The sequence below is a fragment of the Balaenoptera musculus genome, chromosome X, assembly GCF_009873245.2.
Source record: "Balaenoptera musculus isolate JJ_BM4_2016_0621 chromosome X, mBalMus1.pri.v3, whole genome shotgun sequence".
NCBI lineage: Eukaryota > Metazoa > Chordata > Mammalia > Artiodactyla > Balaenopteridae > Balaenoptera > Balaenoptera musculus.
The window spans coordinates 43,648,671-43,662,432 of record NC_045806.1 but is presented as its reverse complement, the minus strand read 5'-3'; the positions used below and the strand labels follow the sequence as shown (position 1 = coordinate 43,662,432).

The following is a 13,762-nucleotide window of genomic DNA, read 5'->3' as shown; positions in this document are numbered from 1 at the left end:
CATGTTCTTAACTACTGTGCCATATTAAATAAATTTGATCATGATTACTTTTAAATATGGCCTTTAAAGCTATTTTGAGTTGATGATCAGTTACTGAGAGCCTCCTGGATGATAGGAGTTGGGACAAAGGAAGAGAAAAGTGTAAGTTACTTTTTTTTTTTGCTGAGAAGATTTTTTTCTAGAAAAATTAAATATAGTTTGTCCTCTGTCAAAATTAATTTAATTGAAGAATAGAAAACATTACCGTTCAATTCCACTTTGCTTTTTAAAAAATTTTATTGGAGTATAGTTGATTTACAATGTTGTATTAGTTTCAGGTGTATAGCAAAGTGATTCAGTTATACATATACATATATTCATTCTTTTGCAGATTCTTTTCCCATATAGGTTATGTAAGTTACAACTTTTTAAACAGTCTTACCATCCAAAAAAGGAGATGGACAAACACACGAGAGAAGCAATAAGGACAGCTTGGAAAGAGTTAATAAATCTGTCAATTAATTACAGCTGTCAATGCTTCGCTTTACCTTGACAACTTTAGGGCCTCCTAGGCCAGTGCATTTCAAACATTACTGTGCATGCAAATCACTTGGATACTCTTAAATGCAGACTTTGATTCGATAGGTCTGGCTGCAGCCAGAGGTTCTACCTGTCTGAAAACTCCGAGGTGAGGCCACACTTAGAGTAGAAGGGTATGCCACATCGAGGGTCTACTATGTAATATGGTGCTTTCTAGTTAAGCAAAGACATGTTGAAGACTTTTAAGCTGATTATATGGGGACTAAGGTGATAGTTGGAGAATGCTGTAGAAGAATTGATTTAAAAATTGGTGTGGTATGTGAAGAGTACTTGGGAGTCTGTGGGAGTCTGAGCAAAGGATTAATATGGTCATAAAGGTGATTCTTGGTGCTTTGTGGAGGGTGGGTAGTGGGGGCCAGAGTCTGGAGGAGGTCCAGCTAGGAGACTAGTGTGGAAATTCAGGCAATGAGAGGGTAAATGCCTGGAGTGTGATTATGGCAGTGGAAATGGGCAGGAAGAGACAGAGATTGGCCCCAAGAGAGACTGGCTCCAAGAGAGATTGATTTCTGCAAACCACCAAAAATTTAGCACACTTAGGATCTCCTCAGTAATAACTTAGAAGTGAATAGTACTCTGTTTGAAAAATCACTTTCACATCCATTATCTCATTTCATCAATACAGCAACTATGGGAGATTAGTAGCTACTTTCACCCCTATTTTACAAATGAAACTGAGATAATGTAGCAGCAACTTAAACCATGTCTGAGAAAAGGCAAAGCTAATTGCAAGAGAAAAGACACTGTGGAAAGGGTCACAATTATTCATCTTGTTTTTATAAACTGATTTTTTTTCTCATTAAGAGTAATATATTTTGATTATAAAAGTAATATATATTTGAGATCATACTACATGGCTATATTTTCTGTATCCTTCCCTCAAATTCTTCCACTTATTATGGCTCTTTTTCCTTGTCATTAGGAATTTTTTAAAACTTACTTTTAGATCACTGCATAATAATAGCCCCATATGGGTGCATTATAATTTAATTGACTACTTCCATGTAATTGGCCATTTACGTTTCCAGGTTTTTTGCTATTATAAGTAACATTGTGGAGAATATCTTTGTACATACATCTTAGTCCAAGCATCTGATAATTTACTTAAAGACGAATCAACTCTTTAAGAAGTTTTCTACTGATTTACAACTGGCTGACTTAATGCTTGATAAAAGATTGGGTCAGCCTAGTGCTTGAGGAGGTTACCCAAGCATCTCTCATTGTCTCAGATGACATAGTGAGCTCTTGCTGGGCTGCCAGATTCATGAAATCATGTCTTGGAAAATTCTGCTGCATTCTGGTATCATCATTGAGCTTGACTCTCCTCATGGTGGTCCATCGGCAACAGGTATGACTACCCATTGGGCTCTGTGCTGGGGCTGGAGTGAGACAGTGGGGAGAAGCAAAATAGAAGGCCTAACTCCTGCCTGCAAGGGGCTTATCAGCTCTTTGGGGACAGACACATGTGGGATAATTAAGGAACAGATCAAATCAAAACACCGGGGTATGTAGCTTGAAAGTCTGTAGAGAAAAGCAGATATGTTTATGCTGTTATGGGTGATTTTGTTTTCTTTTTTTTGCTCATCTCTATTTTCTGAGGTATCTATATGGAAGAGTTAGGAAGGCAGTGTCGTATGGATCTGGAGGCTGAGTTGAACTGAAATTCTGTCATTTATTCCTTGTGTAACCTCAGACAAGTTATTGAACCTCTCCAAGCCTAATTTTGCATCTGTGGATTGTGGATAATAATAAGATTTATATGCAGATTTTCTGATGTGAGGAAACGATCTAAGCCACGAAGTGCTTAGTCCTGTATCTGGCACAAAGTAATGCTTATTACTAGGTAATAAGTACTACCTAGTATTATTATTATTAATATATACTATAACATAATATAAAAATATATATTGATATTATTTAAATAAAAGGTTAAAATATATATGTCATTTTATATATATATATGTATGTGTGTATGCATACATATATTCCTACCTATTCTGTTCTCTCTAAATATAACTATATATACACACACACACACATCTATATTTATAGTTATATTTAGAAAGAATAAAATAGGTAGGAACTTAAAGAAGCCTAGAAATCTAGTTTTGATTGGTCCTACTTCAGGAAAGAAGCTTTTCTTAGACGGCCAAGGTGAAGTTGCTGCTCCCCCCCACCCCCTGCCACCACTGATGTTGGGGCCTTGGTTCCTTAGCTGTGCAGAACTGGCACTGTTCAGGGGGATGTGTTGAAAGACTACAAGTTGTGGAGCCACAGACATCTGGGTTCAAAGCCTGGAAGTTCTCTTTCCTAGCCAGGTAATTACCCTGAGTAATTTCTGTGAAGCAACTCCCTGTGTCTCATTTTCCTCATCTGTCAGAGGGCAATACTTCTTAGGTCACAGGATTGTTGGCAGGACAATTAAATTGAGTAATAATGATTGTGTTTAGTCAGTGGTTGAGTGCAAATTCTATTCTTTTCATTTCTTATTGGAATTTCTGCCTGGCTTTTGCGACACCACACCCTCCACCTCTTCTCTTAGCCTGGACTAGGACCACTTCCCTCACATCTCACACCTCGATGAGACTTTGCCTCCTAACAGTATCTCCTCTTACTTGTCAGCTGTTGGTCTCATAACGTAAGTAAAAATGTCCTTTTAACTAGCTATTCAGGATTTTGCTTCCCAGACTCTGTTTCTTCAGCCTCCCTTTTACCTTCCCTTGTCAGCATGCCATTTATTTCTCTTTACTTGCTTCAAACTTGCCCCATCTCCAGGTCAGTTGGGGTGGGGGTTGGGAGGTTTCCCATGATTAAAGCCAAACATTTTTTTCCAGCTTTGGAGTCCTTGCTCTGGCACTGTTCCTAAAAACTGAACTGTCTGCTGGTTAACACCCCCTCCCCTGGCCCCACTCTCTGTATTCACACCTAGAATTCTTTTCTCCTGAGTATGATCTTTAATACAAACTGGGCCTGCCTCTGGTCTGGCTTGCTTGGTGCTAATTTATTTTTTCTTTTTTTGTGCTTCTGGTCCAACAGGCACATAAGCTGCAGTAGAAAGAGGCCCTTAGGTACCACTGACTCTCCTACTCAAAGCCTAGTGTCAGCTGTTTCTAAGGAACTAGGCTGCTAGTTAAGGCAGTCGACACCACATAGCCCTAAACATATTCTAGGCCAAAACTGGTATTTTCTCTGCTCTCTGGGCATAGCATTTTTTGAGATCCCAACCAAGTATCCAAGAACTTGGAGCAGATCCAAAGCTGCAGTTTCAGGGGGGCGTTGGCACTGCTTGTTCACAGGTACCTCAGTAAGAGTACTGGGAAGCAAGTGAGGAAAAAGAAAAAGATTGTTCACATAGGGAGGGTGATTTAAGATGTGAGGGTCAATTTAAGAAATGATTATATGACAAAAGTACATTTTGCCAAAATGATGTTGAAGAGATCAGCCTTTGTGAGTTTTTTTCAATTGTCCCTTGTATAATTCGTATGTAGAATCCAGGGCCGACCAATAGTTTGCCTCCTGACAAGTTAGCTTGTTTCCTTCTATCAGACCAAAGTTTTAGAACCTATAGTGTTTGCCTTTATGCCTTGGCTGCTAGGAAGCTTGGAGCAAATTTGAATTTTCAACTGAAGCACATATGAACAAAAGGTTTTCTTCTTTTAAATAAAATCATCTCCCCCTCTGTTTTTTTAACCCTCTTTTAATTTTATGGTCCTGTGATACAAGAATTTTTATTGTAAGGTACTTCAAATCTTTTTGGATATAAGTAGGGTACCTGGTGGGTAGGGCTTGTCATCCTTGATTTTTTTGCTATCCTAGGAAATAGGCAAAAGTATAAGAGAAATTCTTCAGTCTTCCTTGGATGAGGCAACAGACCTTACAGGGAGAAGCACCCCTGCAAGCTTAGCTTAGGTAGAGAGAGGGAGCTGTGCATGGTCTTTGGTATTTTGCTTGGCAGGAGCTCTATTCTCCAGTCCCAAGCTGGTCTTTTGTGAAATTAGATGCAGATGGTTCAGGTGAAAAATAGCACATTTTAGACATTTTAATGGGTGCTGTTGCTACCTGACACCATTCTGAGACAGTAGGGAGGCTGAGGTGTCTTCTTCAGTGTGAACTTTGTAATATGCAGTGACAGGGAACTGGGGTCCTAGCTTCCTATATCACCTCCAAGAATGTGGTTGCGAGTCCTCAGTTTGGGAATTCAAGGAGACAGGTGACCTTCAGATAGTACCTTGGAGTCCTGCACCAGAAAAGGGAGCTTGTTCTGTAGACTAGGCTTTCTTGTCTGTATTCTACCTCAAATGAGAGACAACATTGCCTCAGGGGACAGGTGTCACCACCATCAGGTTAATTTTCCTAAAGCCCAACTTTGATAGTGTCACTTTTTTTCTCACCTCTCTTCCTTGGTTCTGCCTCATGCTCTCCCTTCTAATCCATCTTGTTCATTGTGCCCTTGTCATTCCTTTTAGCTAAAACCTAATTCATTTATCAAAAAGGAAGTACCTCTCATGAAGCTGTGCAAGGAGCTTTGGTGTCAGTCAGACCTGGGTCTAAACTTTGGCTTTGTCACACTGAAATAGTGTGGGATGACCCTTTCTGAACCACATTTACTCACCTGTAAAATGAGATCAAGGGTACTTCTATGATAGGGTTATTGTGAAGCTTAGCATATTAAGGCAAGATCTATCATTTATTGGGCATATAATCTTCATATCATCATTATTATCTCATGCACCCTTTGAGTCAGGTACTAAAAATAGCACACGAGACAAAAAATCATGAATTACTGGAAATTCTCCCTGAAAATCCCTTGTATTACAATAAAGCACTACATCTATATATAGAACCCTAGATAGTAATGCTTTAAGTATGTGAGCCTCTGATCTGGACTAAAGAAGGGAACAGGATCCTTATTCCCCTACTGGCTTTGAAGAAGCAAGCTGACGTGAATGTGAGTTACCTATGAAGGAGGCCATGTGGCAAGCAAATGAAGGCAGTCTTTAGCTGACAAGCAGCAAGACTCCAAAAGCCTACGAGGAACTGAATCCTGTCAACAGTCACATGAGCATGGACGTGGATTCTTCCCCAGCTGAGCCTCAGATGAGACCCTAGCCCTGACCAACACCTTGATTAAAGCCTTACAAACGACCCAGCTAAGCCTTTCTTGGACTCTTACCCACAGAAACTGAGAGATAATAAATGCCTGTTGTATCGAGCCAAAAGAAAAAAAAAGGAACAAATGGAAAGTGTTTATAGAGTTGTCTGGATATTCAAACCATTTTACCTCTATGATGACCATTATATTTCTAGTGGTGAATAGGGGAATCTGTGGACAACTGTACAGGTTTTGTTTGTTGGATTTGTTCCTTTTTGTTTTCATATTAAACCTCTACCTTAATCCAAGTTAATAGAATTGTGGTTGTGAACATATATGCTGTATGTAAAGCACTTAGCCCAGTTTCCACCACTACCAGTAAGGACTTAATAAAATGTTAGCTGCTATTTTTCTTAGTAGTAGCAATAATAGTAATACTAGTAAGATATATGACAGCACACAGCACAGGGCCTGGTACATAGTCATTGCTCAATAATGTTGGATGGTTTTGGGTAATTGAATCCATGTATTTACTGTCCTTTTAAAGTATAGTAAAGAAGGATTTGGCCACCTGCTTCCTGTCTTTCCAAGTTTCCTGCTATGGCCCTTTGGCCATTGGTCACATTTCATCATGAAGTATGTTCTCAAATAATTCTGAAGGCCAGGAGTCTGCCTTGTTCATCTTTGCACTCCCACAGTTCCTGGCACATGATAGGTACTCAGGGAAGGAATAGATCGATGGAGGAAGCAAAGGTTTGAATCAAGCAAGGACTCTCCTTGCCTTTGTGAGATTTTAGGGACCAGACTTCAATTTGGGCTATTGCTGCTTTTTCTGGGCTTTTGGTACCAGGCCTTGATGGTTCTGTATATTCTTGAAACCTTGCTTTGAGCTGGCAACAGTTATACTCTTAATGGGGTCTCTCTGACATAAGTACTCAAAAATATAAAATCTGGCTTTGGTACATTGAGCACTTCAAGGGAGAAATGGCCCTTGAGAAGGGAGATGATAGAACAGCAAATAAGAGCATGAGATTTAGAGTGAAGAGGAAACCTTAGTTCAAATCCTAGTTTTGTCACTTCTAGGTATGTGACCTTGGGAAGTCCTTTAAACCTTCTGAGCCTCAGACTCCTCATACGTAAGATGGGGGACAATATTACATACCTCCTGCTATTGTTATGAGGGTTAAAATATGATGTGTGTTTGAAGCTGTGGTACATAATAGTTGCTCAATAAATGGTAGCTACTACTGTTGTTGCATACCATATTTCTTCTCCTGTTCAAAATGAATATAGCTTTATTTTCCATGTAATCAAAAACAATACTGTTTATTGTTTTAATATTAACTTAGAAGATACATAAATGTTTAAAGAAGAAAATGAAAATTACCTACATTCTATCACCTAGAGATAACCTGATTGATAATTAGGTGTATATATATCTTACGCTAATTTTTTTCTGTTTATACACACATATTAAAAATGAGGTCATAGAATATATATTGTTTTGTAGCCCACTTTTTAATACCTGACAATATGTTGCAGAAATCTTTTCCAATCTACATAATCATTTTAATGACTTTACAGTGTCACACTTTATGACTGTATGAATACTATAAATATTTTAACCAAAACCACATTAATTTAATTCACTTCTAATGTTTTGCTATTATAAACAGTGCTACAGTGGCCATTTGTGTACATACATCTTCACACACTTGTCTAATTATTTTATTTATTAAGAGATATTCATAGAAGAAGCAGAATTGCTAGGTCAGACAGAATACACTTTAAATATCATCCCCTTCATTAACTACAGCACATACTGGGTTAATTTGTATTAAATGGGATAATGAATGGGAGGAAGCTTTGTAAACTTGCAAGTGCTATATAAGTACGAGTTATTGCATTGCAGTTGTTATTGTTGGAGGCGTGGCAGAATGATGACCTTAAGGACTAGAAGAGGGGAGAAGGCTCAATTTCTCCCTGATTCCCATGAATCACACCTATAGGAACATGCATGCATAAGTGGGTGGTTACCGTTTATCCTAAAGGATCTATATGTTCACTCCCTCCCCCAGACTTCCAAGATGAAGAAAGCCTCTTGTAAACTTGAATTGAAAAATTGCTTTTAAATATGGCTCTTTTAACCAAATGTTCAGACCTATTTCTTTGCCAACCTTTAATTCTAGGACAGCACTGGAATAAAGAAGGTCTCCCAAGATAGTCCTGCCCTGAGTTGTTCTGCTATGCTCTTGCGCCCCAAGCCTGAGGTCCTGGCGACTTTATTTGTGTCTGGGGGTGGGGTGGGGGCTGCGGGGGGTATCGGGGAGAAATACTTTTTTAAAGGCAAGGCTGGCATAAAAAAAGAACGAAATAATGCCATTTGCAGCAACATGGATTGACCTAGAGATTATCATACTAAGTGAAGGAAGACAGAGAAAGACAAATATCATGATATCACTTATACGTGGAATCTAAAAAAAATATATAAATGAACTTATTTACAAAACAGAAATAGATTCACAGACATAGAAAACTTATGGTTACCAAAGGGGAGAGTGGGGGGAGGGGAGAGATAAATTAGGAGTTCGGGATTAACATGTACACACTACTGTATATAAAATAGATAAACAACAAAGACCTACTGTATAGCACAGGGAACTATATTCAACATCGTGTAACAACCTATAATGCAAAAGCATCTGAAAAAGAATATATATATATATATATATATATATATATATATATATATATATATGTATATATATACATATATACATATATATATATATGACTGAATCACTTTGCTGTACAACTGAAACTAACACAACATTGTAAATTAACTATACTTCAATTTTAAAAAATGGTTAGAAAAAAAAAGGCAAGGCTGGTTTGTTACCACCCAGCTTAAGGATCCCTTGGCCACACCTTCAGTGGAGGGACTCAACTTTGCAGGGAGCCTGACATTCCACAGAGCTCAGACCAGCCTAGATACACTAACTTACCCACCCACTCCTGGCTTCCTGTTTTTCTAGCAGCCAGAGTACCTCTTGAGTGTAACTTTATTGTAAGCATTGTTGAGTAGGGGGAAGTGTGTGTTGAGAAGTCTTGAATCTGGATCTCCTCATCTAACAGCCTGAATTCTCTCTGACTTCAAAGGCTGGGCACTCATCCAGAAATGATGCTCTTGGCCCCTGCTAGAAGGTGGGGCCAGGTGTGGGAATGCAAACAGACTGTGGGGGCCTGTACGAGGGTAGAAGGCAGCAGGAGAATATGTGACCATGGTGGGGAGCAGATGCCTGTGTGCTTGGCCAGGCTCCACCTTATGAAGGGTGCTTCTTGCAGGAATGTTTTTAATGATGCCTGTCAGAGATCTTGGGCTCTTTGAAGCTCGGAGTCTGAATTGGGTGATGTTTGCCATAAGCAGTAATGAGCATGGAAATGATTTATTCTGGGACCTTGACTATATTACTATGAAATCACTGGCATACTGATGGGGCCTATTGATCCTCAAACCGTTTCCTGAGTTCTAGCTACAAATCCATTCTCTCCAGTCCCACCAAATCATTTGTCACTACTGGCTCTGTGTATGCTGCTGTCTTGAAAAGCAGCACTCTGGGTATTTTGGACTCATTCTTTCTCCTTCCTACCCAGGTCTCCAGCTCACTGAGCTGTGAACTTTCACCACCCCTCCCCAGTCTGTTTACCTTCTCTTCTGACTGTAAGCAAACCTGTGTACATACCTTTTCGTATGTTCACATGCATTTCTGGGTATGCATGCTTGGCTCCCTGAGGCTATTTGTAAGTCTGTGTGGATGTGAGTAAGGCTTCTTGTGATTAAAGGGATATCATCTGTGTATACCTCATCAGGAACCTTGACTGTGTGTTCAGTAGAGGCAGGATGGCAGGCAGGAGAGCTATTGCACTGGAGGGGAGTGGTTGGCCCTTCTTTTGGACAAGCAGCCTTGAGTCCTTAATTGAATTATGAACAGGGAACTTATCTCCCATTGTTGGGGAAAAGATGGAAGATTACACTGACTCTGGAAGAGAATGTCTTCATTTTTTCTAGAGCTTGTGGGGGTAGACTCAGATGACTAATGCAGGGTCTAGAGTCAAAAGGCCTCTTCTGTTCAGGAAAAATGTGGGTTTTGAGATGTGCAGGTGGGCTTAAGACAAGTGAAGGTTTTGAATGGTTCTTATGTTCCCCATCCCCTCTAGACTCAGCCCTTTGAAGGTACAGTCTTCCTTATTTTTGCATTTCCTCTCTGGGTCTTATACAACACAGACACTTAATAGTGAATTGATAATTAAGGCAGAATAAGAGACTACTAGGCTTACTGAGACTGTCGATGGCTCTACAGAGTCCCACATAACTCCCCAGGAAGGAAGGCTTGAACCAGGGAGGTCTTTTTTTCCAGAGCTGGCCTTAGACAAGGGTCCTGCCCTCCTCATTTATGAAGTAATCAGCAGAATGGCTAGAACAAGTGAATGATTGTGCCATAATTAGTTTATGACCTGAGGGCATGCCAGTTTGTAGCGCTGCCAGTCTGCTAGCTGCCACCAGCACAGATATGCCTCATAAAAGTGCAAGTGAAAAAGCTATGGTACTATTCCCTGAGCCGGCTAAACCGAATGACTCAGTCCTATGAACTGAGAGTAACTGAGCTAGTACGTTAACATTTCCTGAACACTGACCTTTTATATTTCCATTTTATGCAAAAGTAACCTTTATTTCTTACAGTTGTTAATCCTTGCTTTAGCTTAATTGTAATATTCCTCCCTCTCTCCCTCCTTCTCCCCTTCCCTCTCCCTTCCTCCCCCCTTCCTTCCCTTTCTACTTTCCTTCCTCCTCTTTGTTTTGGAAGGGGGAGCACAGTGAGGCTAGGGCAGGACAGAGCATCTGGCCTATCCTGTGACAAGAATTGAAATAATTTCCTTCTGATATGCTTAGGAAATGGCTCAGTCAGTATCTCCTGCAGGTCTCACCTTCCTGGCCTGCTGCTGGTATGAGTGTTGTCTAAATATTCTCTCCCAGTGTCCTAAGAGTTCAAGAAACCCAACTTTGGTCATGAGAAATCTATTAACCTGCCAGTCTAATTCATATAAATGTGTATCAGAGTGTCGGCGCCAGACATCAGCAGATCTAAGTTCTGAAAGTGGGTTTTGATTCTGCGATTCCATGAGCTCTTCTTTCCTTTCCTGCCCATCAACCTGCATTGTCTTTTTATTTCAGATGCTCAACATATGGGAAGCTTTGGATCCATTAAAGTTGAATTAAGAGTGTACACTGTATTTGTTGCTGGCCAAAGCACTAAGCAGCTCATGTTCATAGGCAGAGAAAAAGATTTACAGATAAAGCAATTTGCAGAAAGAGCAAAATTAAGGAATGGCTCCCATTCACGGATTCCTTGCAGAATTATTAGGATGGTTGTTTCTATCACACAAGCAGAATTAACACCCCTGGCCCCATCCAGGGAACAGACCCAAGGTGGGAAATTCTTCACTTTTTTTATCTTCTTGTCATCACGGCCAAGTTTTCACAGCTTAAATTTCTTCTGAGTATTTTGTTCTGTTGGTTGTACTGGTCAAAATGAAGATATCATCCTCTTTTAACATTGCCAGCAATCACTTTTTCCACCTAAAATGTTCTTATTTCTATTTATTTTGAATTGCCTTTAATGTGTCTATTCACTTCTTTGGTAGGACTGGTGTCTAGATCTTTCACAAAAAGGCTCTAATATGTTTATGTTAGGGTTTGTATTTGGTCCCTGCATTGATGTCAGATTTGAAGGCTAATCATATATGGCCTTAAATAAAACCTATGACTCACAGAGAACTGACATTTTGTTTTTTACAAATTAGTTTGAGATTGGGTCCTTGATGCGAAATGTTTGCAATTGGGTCTTTGATGATAAATATAAGACTGTAATTTTCATATGTTTGTGAAATTCAAGCACATTATCTATTATTTCAAAGCAGTAGTAAGCTGTAATAAACCAAATAAACCTAAGTTTAAATAAATGTATTTTAGTTGATAATAGGCATATGAGCATGACTCTTAATAAATGAATTTGCTATTACTTGTTCCCAAGTTTCTCTTTAATCATAACATGGCCACATGTATTCTCAAGACTTATAATTTATAGAGTTTAAGGCTATCTTTCCTGATCCGAGGTGTTTCCATATGAAAATATTTCTAGTATGAACTGAAAGAGTTTTGTTCAAAAACATAGTGTTCATGAAATGCAAACAGTTTTACTAAAGGCCTGTAATTAAGGCAAAACCATTTGCAGTAATGCCTCACTTATCCGGGAGCTCAGAACATAGCCTGGACCCCAGTAATAAGTTTAAAAAAAAAAAAAAAGAAGGCTTTGAGGTCTTGATACAGCTGTCACAAAGCCCATGGTACAGGGGAAGAGGCCCTCATGCCTTGACTTCAGAAACACCCACTGATCCTTAATTTAATGGGAACCTGTCATTCCCTCAGTTATAGCAGAACACAAGCAGTAAATTAGAATTGGGGGTGGCAGGCTGCATAGGTTTCAGGAGGTAGTTTACCCTAGAAATTGGCACAGTGACAGTTGAGTGAGTACCGAACGACTCGGATGGAGAGAACACAAAAAGGAAAAATGTGGCAATACGGAATAGGGAGATAGCCTTCCACACAAAAATATAAGATTGTGGTATACTGTTGTGTTGATATGCCAGATTTTGCTTAGCCATTCTATTATTACTGGGGATTTAAGTTATTTAAAATTTTTCACTCTTATAAAAAGTGATATAGTAAACGGTTTCTGTACAAATTGCATTTCTTCTATTCAGAGTTATTGCTTTCTGATATGTTACTAAACATATAATAACCAGGTCAAAAGGTATGAATTGTTTTATAGCTGTTGCATGTTGCCAGATTGTACTCCCAAAAGATTAAACTGTGTTAAGTATTCCTATTTTCTCACAGCCCTGCAGCACTGAATGTTATCATTTTTATTTTTTTAATAAATTTATTTATTTTTGACTGCGTTGGGTCTTCGTTGCTGCACGCGGGCTTTCTCTAGTTGTGGCGATCGGGGGCTACTCTTCGTTGTGGTGCACAGGCTTCTCATTGCAGTGGCTTCTCTTGTTGTGGAGCACGGGCTCTAGGTGCACGGGCCTCATCAGTTGTAGCATGCGGGCCTCAGGAGTTGTAGCTCGTGGGCTCTAGGGCACAGGCTCAGTAGTTGTGGCACACGGGCTTAGTTGCTCCGCGGCATGTGGGACCTTCCCAGACCAGGGCTCGAACCCGTGTCCTCTGTATTGGCAGGCAGATTCTTAACCACTGCGCCACCAGGGAAGCCGCTATCATTTTTAATATTTTTGCTAGCTTAATAGGTATGTATGTATACTCTCCATTTGTTTTAATTTTTATTTATTTAATGAAGCTTTACATTTCTTAATGTCATAATTTGCCATCTGTTTCCTTATTCATTTTCTTTGAACACTTATCAAGTAAAATCTATTGACCTTCTATATTTTTATCCATTCCTTATATTTTGGATAGTTCAACTTTATCATTTATATTTGTCACATATTTTTCCAATTTTGTTGCTTTCATTTTTATGTGTGCTTTATTATATTTCACTATGCAAAAGTGTTCTTTTTCACATTTATGTATTCAGATCCATTCATCCTGTCTCTGATGTTCCTTTCATTTTTCAATATTCAGAAATTTACCACTCCTCCACAGCTGGGACAAATATGTGATTCTGTCCTCCCACTCCCCCAGGGTGTTTTTTCTTTTTTGTGTTTAATTCTTGGACCCATCTGGAATTTATTGAAGTGTATGGTATGAGGTATGGATCTAAAGTAAAATCTCCATACTGATATCCAAATGTTTTAGCAATTCAATTTGGCAAATATTTCTTGAACTCCTATGTGCTAAACATTGTGCTAAGTACCACAAGGAAGTTTTTTAAAAATGAGGCAAAGTCCATGCTTTCCAAGTATGTTATCCTTTGTCTGTGTCTGTCTGCCTCTTGCTCTCCCTGTTTCTGTGAAGAACAGAAGGGTGGCAGTGGCAGTAATTAGTTAGATATTTAAATAATTATAACAAAGCAC

At 39.2% G+C, this 13,762-nt stretch overlaps 1 protein-coding gene across 4 annotated transcripts in view; it reads left to right on the top strand.

The window, feature by feature from the left end:
* SHROOM4 (shroom family member 4) overlaps window positions 1-13,762 on the top strand; it is a 202,785-nt gene that overhangs the window by 31,445 nt on the left and 157,578 nt on the right. The window contains exons 1-2 of one of the 4 annotated variants that reach the window (XM_036840337.1): window positions 1,843-1,924; window positions 2,704-2,894. The exons of the other annotated variants lie outside the window; for them this stretch is intronic. The gene's annotated coding sequence lies outside the window, so the exon portion shown is untranslated. Of the gene's footprint in view, window positions 1-1,842; window positions 1,925-2,703; window positions 2,895-13,762 lie in introns of those variants that run through there. 4 annotated transcript variants of the gene reach the window in all.